Below are 10,411 nucleotides of genomic sequence, written 5' to 3'. Positions count from 1 at the left end.
GGCTCCCTGCTCAGTGGGAAGCCTGCTTCTCCCTCTGCCTGCCGCTCCCACTGCTTGTGCACTCTTGCTCTCTCAAAGAAATAAAATCTTAAAAGAAAAAAAAATAGAAGACTAGCTAAATAAATTGTTATATCCATAAGATAGAATTCTATCCAACCATTAAAAAGAAAAAAGCAGTTCTTATGAGTATAAACATAAAAAGACGCAAGATATATTGTTAATGGGGGGGGAGTAAAGTTCAGAACAGCACGTATACTATATGCTACAATTCGGGGGGGGGTGTGTGCCTGTGCGTGTGCGCATGCTCACATAAGTAAATGCTGTGTATGAAAAGATTCTATCTGGAAAGGAACACGAAAAGGAATCAAACTGAGTGAGTCGGCAATCAGAGGTGGGAACAGACCATTTTCACAGATACATCCCTTTGTCGCTTTTGCATTTTAAACGGCGAACATACACAACTGCAAAACACAGTAAGTAAGAATTTCAAAGAAGTAACACATAAAGAGAATCCCAGACTTGACAAGAGTTTTGAAGGGACTAAACAAGTGGTTGTCATAGAGAGCAAAAGATTGGCTATTTTAGATGAAATGATCTTATAGGATGGGTAAACCTAGGCTCAGAGAAGTTAAGCATTTTGCCTAAAGTCACACAGTAACCATTAAAAAAAAATTTGAATATAGGTTTGTCTTTTAACTGCAGCATCGGTGTTCTTCCCGGTATGTTCCCACAGCTCTCAAGTAAGGACAAGGTATGCGTCTAAAAATACATATATAACATACGGCCATACAAAGAGCCAGTGTAACTAATAGGTTTCAGGAAAGGGTTTGAGCATCGTATACCCATCACGGTGAGCAACAATTAGATGTTACCAGTCAGGCAGGGCCTTGCAGTAAGGAATACTTAAGCAAAAAACAGAAAGAACTAAGGGGAAAACAAAAACTAAACCAAAAACAAACAAAAAAACCTTCTCCTAGTTCTTACCAGCACTCTGCAGAGCACATTCCAGCCCGGCCTGTGGAGAGAGAACATGCACATCAGAGCTGGTCTGGGGCCACACTGATAAGACCAGCACCAGCCACAACAGCCCTTTTAGCCAAGAGAGATCACCACCTCAGTCTTGGCATCTGTCACAAATCTGGAGTGAGGTCACTAACTCTATAGCCATGTGACCAAAGATGAAGCCTTTTGGAAATCAGGGAGGACCTGTTCTTAGGGGCAAAAGAAGAAAATGCAACTTTTGAGAGTAGATTTTTGAAGGGCGGAATGGAGGAGGGAGGGAGAAAGGAGAAGGTACATTACTTAAGTAATCCAAAGCAGCCTGAAGCAATAGGACTACCGTCCAAATTTGCATTCCCACAGGAGCCAAACCAAACTAATCCCCCAGCTGGGATGAGCTCTGCAGAAGGCCAGAGTCCAAGAGAACAAAAGCACCGTCGAGCCTGAATAACTCACTCCTCACTGACATTCTAGCTTGACGATTTTGTTGGAGGGTAAAGACCGGTTTCTTTTTGTCTATTATTATTGTTGTTCGGGCAAAAGATGAAAACATTCTCATTTTAAAAGGCCCGTTCCACAGAAAGAAAGAAAAGGTGAGGTGATGTATTTAATCCCTTCAATACTGATGGATATTTGAATCGTTTCTAACTTTCCCCATTGTAGAAGTGTACTAACGTTCTTTGTACGTAAATCTTGGCGCAGGTGTGCAGACATTCCTTTAGCATCCGTTGCTGGCATTACCAGCATACTGACCAGACCCAGAGCGGGAGAGCCATCCGGTAGGAGGCACCATCAGTGTCCGGTCTGAGTCGGCAGGAAATGCTCACGCCCATCCTGGGTACCTGTGCCCACTCTTGTCCTGGTCCTGATCGGCCACCCTCTGGCTGTTCCTGCGGGCAACCCCTCCCCCCGCTGTGCTCACCGAACTCCCTGTCGCACTGAGAACACGTTACCTGACAGTATTCACCTGTGTGCAGAACGTTCCCACACTTCTTTATCTTAAACTGCCCACAACTGTTTTTAGCCAATGATGTCCTCACAAAATGAGGCTGCTGCAGGTCCTGCAGCGTTGGCAGGAGAGAGGAGGTGATGAGGAAAGGACAGCCTGCATTTTACAACAATAAAAAACAAGGGCTCCTCGGAGGCACATGCCATCTTCCCCCCACCCCGCCCCCCATCCGTAGTCTATTCCTTCTTGCCACTATCATCCTCAGACCCGTTCCCTCCCTCACAGTGATCCAGGATTTTGGCCCAGAATTCAGTCATCGCTAAGTTAGACCTAACTATACTCAAAACAGCAAAAATGAATTAATTATTAAAATGTAAAACAAGGGGTGCCTGTCTGGCTCAGAAGAGCTGTGACTCTTGATCTCAGGGTCGTGAGTTCCAGCCTCATGTCGGGTGCAGAGCTTACTTAAATGAATAAATACAATACTTAAATAAAAACTTTAAAAAATAAAATGTAAAATAGTAATATAAATTTATTAGGAAAAAATTTGGAAAATGTATGCATAATCCTAGGTAGGGGATTCAAAGTAGAAAACCAGAATCCACAACTTGCAGGGGGGTGGGGGAATGAGAGATTCGACTTTATTAAAACTTAAAATGCATGAATAGAAAAAAAATCTCCACGACATTAAAACACACACACACAAACCTACACACACACACACACACACACACACACAAACAGTAGACAGAAAACATTTGTAACAAATATAACTAACAAGAGATTACTCCAAGTATACACAGTGCCTACAGATTGGTAAGAGAGGGAAAAAAAAAAACCCCACAAAAACGCTGAGAGAATAAATAGCCAAGGGATCTGAACAGGTAATTCAAAGGAAATACAAATTACAAATGAACTTGAGAAGATGCTCAAAGATATTAGCAGTTAGGAAAACACAAACTATAGCTGGGACGTAACATTCCTCCTCTCCCCCTCCCATCCCCACTCAAGAGTAAGAGTAAGAATGATGATAATAAGCCAAAATTTAAAACTTGGAGAACATCTGGAGCTGAGAAGGGAGGATCGGTATTCTCATCCACTGCTAGTGGGAATAAAATGGTTTCAATCTTAGAATCTAGTAGTATCTGTTGAAATTTTTAATTTGGCATACATTTTGGCCCAGGACCGCCACTTTTAGGAATCTGTTCTAGAGAAGTAGGGCATATGTGCAACAATGTTCACTGCAGTATTTATCTCATCTCCTGTACTATTGATGAGGGAGCCGAAGGCAAACTGAGGACAAGGACAAAGCACAAGCTCACACCCTGCAAATCCCCTACCTCCACTCCCAGGTGGGATCTGTGACATGCCTCAGGCACTCCTGGCTGCCCTAAACCTAAGGGAAGGGAAACACCACCACCACCACCAACAACAAATGGTTAGCAATAGAGATCACAGTCCAGCAAGACAGGAGTCTCCCTCAGCTTACAAATGTCTTAGTGAGTTATAAGAAAAAAAAAATCTTATCAATAGCCTAACTTCCAGAAGAAAACTGTCTTAATGTTAATGCTTTACTAGAGGGAAAAGTTACCTTAATCTGACAATGGCAAGGCCTCCAGGATCTTGTAGGTCCTCCTTAGCAAATAAAAGTTCTTTTGAAAACCTCGCTTTGCCTTATATCCCCAACTCCCAAGTACAAAAATCAGTCCCCCCTCACAGCCCCCAGGGAGCAGTTCTTTCTGTCCACGAGTACTGTCCCCATGCTTTAATAAAATCACCTATTTGCACCAAAGACGTCTCAAGAATTCTTTCTTGGTTGTCGCCTCTGGACCTCACCTACATTCCTAAACTACATCACTGTTACTTCCAGATCTTTTCCTGTCCAGCATGTTCCTCGCTCCAGGATCCCCTGCTCTTGGGGTTTCTTACCTACTTCTGGCTACTTCTATTTCCTGAAACCTCCCTGTAAAATCCCCACCCTTCATCATTCCTACCATTTGACTTCTCTGTTACTACAACTGGTCTGACGTGGGCTGCTGCCGATAATCAGGCAATAGTGTAGGCTGAAATCATTAAAAACGTATGGCTTCCTGCCTCACCTGAGCTCTCAGTACTGACCGGCAATGTTGTGTCTCTTAGGTAGATGTCTCTTTTCCCTGTGTAGAAATTCCAAAATTCTGCCTTCCATAGATGCCAAACCTATCACTTCCTCCTTCATTCTCAGTATATAACCTTGTCCTTTATTTCACTGAGAAAATAGAGTTCACCAGGCAAGAACAGTGTCCATTTTCTTTTTTCTTTTTTTTAAGATTTTATTTCTTTACTTGAGAGAGACAGTGAGAGCACGGGTGAGGAGGGGGGTTCGGAGGGAGAGGGAGAAGCAGACTCCCCAATAAGCAGAGACCCCGATGTGGGACTCGATGGCAGGACCCCGGGATCATGACCTGAGAAGAAGGCAGCCGCTTAACCAACTGAGCCACCCAGGCGCCCCAACAGTGGACATTTTCTTTCCTATCATTTGGACAAATGTATCGGAATCTTCCCCTATCCCTCCCCCTTCCATGGGAAGGGGGGCACTCTTTCCACTCAAAATGATTTCTTCCATTTATGCATTGGGTCACACAGTCATCCACTGCCTCAAAGATCCTGGTCTTGCATAAATTTTTTAATCTCTCTTTTTCAACTAAGTTGAAATTTATAAACATGAGCTACTCTTTCTTATCCATATGTAAAAATACACCAGTGGAACATAGAGCCCTTTATGTAGATATTCTCTTTTTCCTTCCTGCTGTAACAAAACTTCTTAAAAACTGCTTAAAAGAATTATCTAAACTCATTGTTTCCATTTCCTTACCCCCTGTCAGGTCACTGAAATTTCACATCTTTCACTAGCACACTAATAAAGAATGATGAGCAATGACCTCCATATTGTCAATTTCATTGACTACTCTTCTGTCATTATGCTACTTCACATCTTCTTAGCATTTTAGATTGATGAATGCTCCCTCCACCTTGAAAATCACTCCTTCCTTAGCTTTTATCACATTCCTTTCATACTTTCTCTTGTGTGCCAAGAGTTTTCTCCCCACCCCTTTAATTCCTTCCTCATCTCATTACTACTATGGAAACAAAGACTTTATTATCATCAAGGTTTTGCTTTGAGAGTTGATTACTAGCGAAGATCATTACTAGCTTTGTCTTACAGAGGTCTTCCAAAGTGAAGAAACTGAAAGACCTTCTAAGTAAAAACTCATAGGAGGATAGAGCCAGGAGTGAAAACTCATGATCAAAAGGAGCCTGTGGCTCACTTCACCCTTGCCTGAGTAGCGTAGAGAGCAACAGGCACTTAACTTCATACATTGCTGGAGAGCTTAAAATAGTAGGCTCCTTCGAACAAAGTATCCATTGACCCAGCAATTCACCTCGATATATTCATACATTTACAAAATAACATAGGAATAGAATATTTATCTAAGATCTACAGTAAAATATCATAGGACCTAGAACAACTAAAACAATTTTGAAAAAGAAAAACAAAGTTGAAGGATTACACCACTTGATTTCAAGACTTATGATAAAATTACAGTGGTGTAGAAATGAAATGACAGACATATAAATAAATGGCACAAAAGACAAAACACAGAAATGGGCCAATATGGGGGCACCTGGGTGGCTCAGTCGTTAAGTGTCTGCCTTCAGCTCAGGTCATGATCCCAGGGTCCTGGGATTGAGCCCCTCATCGGGCTCCCTGCTCAGCGGGAGTCTGCTTCTCCCTCTCCCACCCCCGCTGCTTGTGTTCCCTCTCTCGCTGTGTCTCTCTCTGTCAAATAAATAAATAAAATCTTAAAAAAAGAAAAAGAAATGGGCCAATATTATCATTGATTTTCAACAAAGGTATCAAAGGAGCTTAATGACAAAAGGGTAGTTATTTCAATAAAAGGTGCTGGAACAATTAGGCCTCTTTAAAAAGAAGAAAAAAGAGACCTCAACCCATACCTCACACCATATATAAAAGTTGGATCAAAACAGATCACAGACCTCAACGCAAAAGCTAAAACTATAAAATTTCTGGAAGGAAACAAAGGCAATCTTTGTGAACGTGGACTAGGCAAAGATTTCTTAGACAACATACAAACAACACAAACTATAATACAAAGATTGATAAAATAGACTTTAAAAAAATTAAAAACTTCTGTTCTTTGAAACACACTATTAAGAGAATGAAAAGACACACCACAGACCAGGAGAGAATATTTGCAAAGTGTATATCTGGTAAGAACTTATATCCAAAATATAAAGAACTCTGAAAACTCAGCAACAAGAAAACAAAGATGCAAAATATTTGAACGGATACTTCACCAAAGAAAGATATATGGATAGCAAAATAAGCACATGAAAAGATGCTCAACGTCACTGATCTTTAAGGAAATGGTAATTAAAACCACAAGATACCACTGAGTACCTACTAGAATAGCTAAAAATAAAAAGACTGACGATACCCAATATCACTGAGGATGTAAAGGAAATAGAAATCTCATACACTGCTGGTTGGAATATAAAATGGTACAAACACTTTGGAAAAGAGGCTGACAATTTCTTAAAAAGTTAAACGTATACCTACCATATGATCCAGCCATTCCCACCTTCTAAGTATTTTATTCAAGAGAAAAGAAAACCTATGTCCATACTAAGATTTGTACCCAAATGTTCACAACAGCTTTATTTTTAATAGCCCAAAACTGAAACAATCAAAATGTCAATCAACAAGTGAATGAAGAAACAAATTATGACACATCCATATAATGGAATATTAGCAATAAAAAAGGGTAAACCACTGATACACACAACACCATGAATGAATCTCAAAATAATATTCTGAGTGAAGACTGAAAAAAAAGAGTACATACTTAATGACTCTGTAAAATTCTATGAACTGTAAAGCTCTAGAATACGTAATCTAATCTATAGTGACGTAAAGTAGATCAGGGTTTCCTGAGGATGGGAGAGTGTTGGGTGACAGGGACGAGAGAGAAGGAGGAATTACAAAGGGCATGAGGAAGTTTTCAGGATAGTTGTTTCACCATCTTGATTATGGTGACATTTTCGTGGAGATATATATATATGCATGTCAAAACTTGTCAGATTTTATTCTTTAAATATATTCAGTTTATTGTGTGTCAACTACACCTCAATAAAACTATTTTTTTTAATTTTATTCATTTATTTAGAGAGTGAGTGCACACGAGTGGGGGAAGCAGCAGAGGGAAAGGGAGAGAGAGAATCCTAAGCAGAATCCTTGCTGAGCACAGAGCTGCCTCAGCACTCCATTCCATGACCCTGAGATAATGACCTGAGACGAAACCAAGAGTTGGACACTCAACCACCTGAGCCACCCAAGTACCCCCTCATTAAAACTGTTTTTAAAGGAGGTAATAACAAAAGAAGCTGTCATAGTAATCTAGGTGAACAGCAGCAGAGTCTTGGACTGGAATTCAAAGCGGAAATGGAGGGGCACCTTGGTGGCTCAGTCGGTTAAGCGTCCCACTCATGATTTTGGCTCAGGTCATGATCTCATGGGTCATGAGATGGAGCCCAGGTTGGGCTCCATCCTCAGCGGGGAGTCTGCTTGAGATTCTCTCCCTCTGCCCCTTCCCCTACTCGCACTAGTGCGCATGTTCTCTCTTGTTCTCTAATAAATAAGCAGACCTTTTTTTTTAATGGAAATGGAAAGAAGAGAGGAGATTTAGAATATAGTTTGCTGCTGGTGATGATAAAATTTGTTGATATAGAAAAAAAGAAACCAGGAAGCTCTTCAGTTTGTAATCTGAACAACTAAGTGGAGGTAGAGCCATCTCCTAAGATGGGGCAGACTTTGGAGTAGGGATATACAAGAGAATATCCATTCCATCACTGTTTGTGATAGTGGGGAAACAAAGGCAAACTAGGTGTCCATCATTAAGAGAATGGATACATAAAATGAAGATTATGAAGCTAAAAGGATGATTACATGTACATAGTGCAACAGAACTCACAAACATGCTCGTGGAAAAAGTAAAACTGAAATATATAGAATCATTAAATATGAAACAAATAAAGAACACTACACATTTTATAAGGATACAAACAAGCTTAAGGAATATATCAAATATCAAAGTATGTTCCTGTGAAGGAAAGATAAATGAAAGTGGGGATTTAGGGCCAAGGGGAAAGGTAAATGGACTGTGAGAGAGGCATATATGACTGATGAAGAGGGTGACCCATGAACTGAGGAGTTTGATTTTTTTTCTAAGACTTTATTTATTTGACAGAGACAGAGATAGCGAGAACAGGAACACAAGCAGGGGGAGTGGGAGAGGGAGAAGCAGGCTTCCCCCCGAGGAGGGAGCCCGATGTGGGGCTTGATCCCAGGACCCTGGGATCATGACCTGAGCCGAAGGCAGATGTTTAACGACTGAGCCAGCCAGGAGCCCAAGGAGTTTGATTAACTAATCATGTACTCTAAACAATAAAACACAGATGAAAGAAACTGAAGATGGCACAAACAAATGGAAAGATATCCACAGTCATGGATTGGAAGAATAAATATTGGTGGCGTCTGGCTGGCTCAGTCAGTACCAGCATGTGACTCCTGATCTCAGGGGTTGTAAGTTCAAGCCCCACTTGGATGTAGAAATTACTTAAAACTAAAAACTCTTTGGGGCGCCTGGGTGGCTCAGTCGTTAAGCATCTGCCTTCGGCTCAGGTCATGATCCCAGGGTCCTGGGATCGAGCCCCGCATCGGGCTCCCTCCTCGGGGGGAAGCCTGCTTCTCCCTCATCCACTCCCCCTGCTTGTGTTCCCTCTCTCGATACGTCTCTCTCTGTCAAATAAATAAATAAAATCTTTAAAAAATAGTAAAATAAAAAATCTTTTAAAAAAGAATATTGTTAAAATGTCTATACTACCCAAAGCAATATATAAATTTAAAGCAATCCCTATCAAAACACCAACAGCCTTTTTCAAAGAACAAGAACAAACAATCCTAAAATTTGTATGGAACCACAAAGAAAAACAAAACTGGAGCTATCACAATTCGAGATTTCAAGATACACTACAAAGCTGTAGTAATCCAAAGAGTATGGTACTGGCACAAAACCGACACATTAATCAGTGGAACAGAAGAGGATACCCAGAAATAAACCCACAGTTATATGGTCAATGAATCTTTGACAAAGGAGGCAAGGATATGCAATAGGGAAGAAGTCCTTTCAACAAATGGTAGTAGAGCTAGGGCTGAGCAGTTATTTCTTTCCAGTACTTTTTAGTTCTTAAATTTTATGCTTGCATTTGATTATAGATGCCAGTGACACTTCATAGTTTCAAAAGTCCTTGATGCTCTGAGAAGTGTAGAGTCTAGTGAAAAGTACATTGTCATAAGAGAAATGTGTTTTGTTTTTGTTTTTGTTTCCTTTTTTAAAGTTGTGCTATTTTGGCTCTACGCTCCCTGGAATATTACTGCTTTGTGAAAGTGCAGACCGAATGCAGCACCTTCCTTGTACCTAGTACATTTATAAACCTGGGTTTCTCACTACTTGATATGTTTGCATTAGTTAAGAGAGAAATTTGGTAGCTTGGTTAGAGGGGAGGGGGAATCTGCTGCTAGATAGGTCTGAAATAAGTGCCATACTTTTTTGGGTAAGATTTGGGAAACATAACCTCTGTACATTTAAAAAAAAAAATTAAACATCACATAGTAGACAGCCATTAAATTATTTAAAAAGTTAATTTATGAAGAAAGACCTTTTGTACAGATTGAAAAAAAAAAAGATTTTCATGGAGATAACCATATGATCAAGAGAGTTAATTTTTTTATTTTTGTGGGGCACCTGGGTGGCTCAGTCGTTAAGTGTCTGCCTTTAGCTCAGGTCATGATCCTGGGGTCCTGGGATCAAGCCCTACATCGGGCTCCCTCCTCGGGGGGAAGCCTGCTTCTCCCTCTCCCACTCCCCCTGCTTGTGTTCCCTCTCTCGCTGTGTGTCCCTCTGTCAAATAAATAAAATCTTTTAAAATTTTTTTTTTTTATTTTTGTTTTACTAGTACCACAAACTTGCCAGTGCTCACTTGTCTGGTTCAAGAAAACTCTAGCTTTTTTTTCCTAGGACTTGTTGCTAAATGCCAAAAGACATTTTTGAACTGTACATTTGATCAGATTGTTAGCTTTTTCTGTTTTATTTCTTTTGAAACCTTTGAATAAAAAACATTTGAATTTTTTTTTAAAAAATGGTGTTGGAAAAACTAGTCAAAAGAATGCAAAAGAATGGGGGCGCCTGGGTGGCTCAGTCATTAAGCATCTGCCTTCGGCTCAGCTCATGATCCCAGGGTCCTGGGATCAAGCCCCACATCGGGCTCCCTGCTCAGCGGGAAGCCTGCTTCTCCCTCCCCCACTCCCCCTGCTTGTGTTCCCTCTCTCGCTGTGTCTCTCTG

This window comes from Eumetopias jubatus, unplaced genomic scaffold, assembly GCF_037043125.1.
Source record: "Eumetopias jubatus isolate StellerSeaLion01/CBP00866 unplaced genomic scaffold, mEumJub1_p1.0 scaffold_8, whole genome shotgun sequence".
Lineage (NCBI taxonomy): Eukaryota > Metazoa > Chordata > Mammalia > Carnivora > Otariidae > Eumetopias > Eumetopias jubatus.
Note: the sequence above shows the minus strand (reverse complement) of the source record.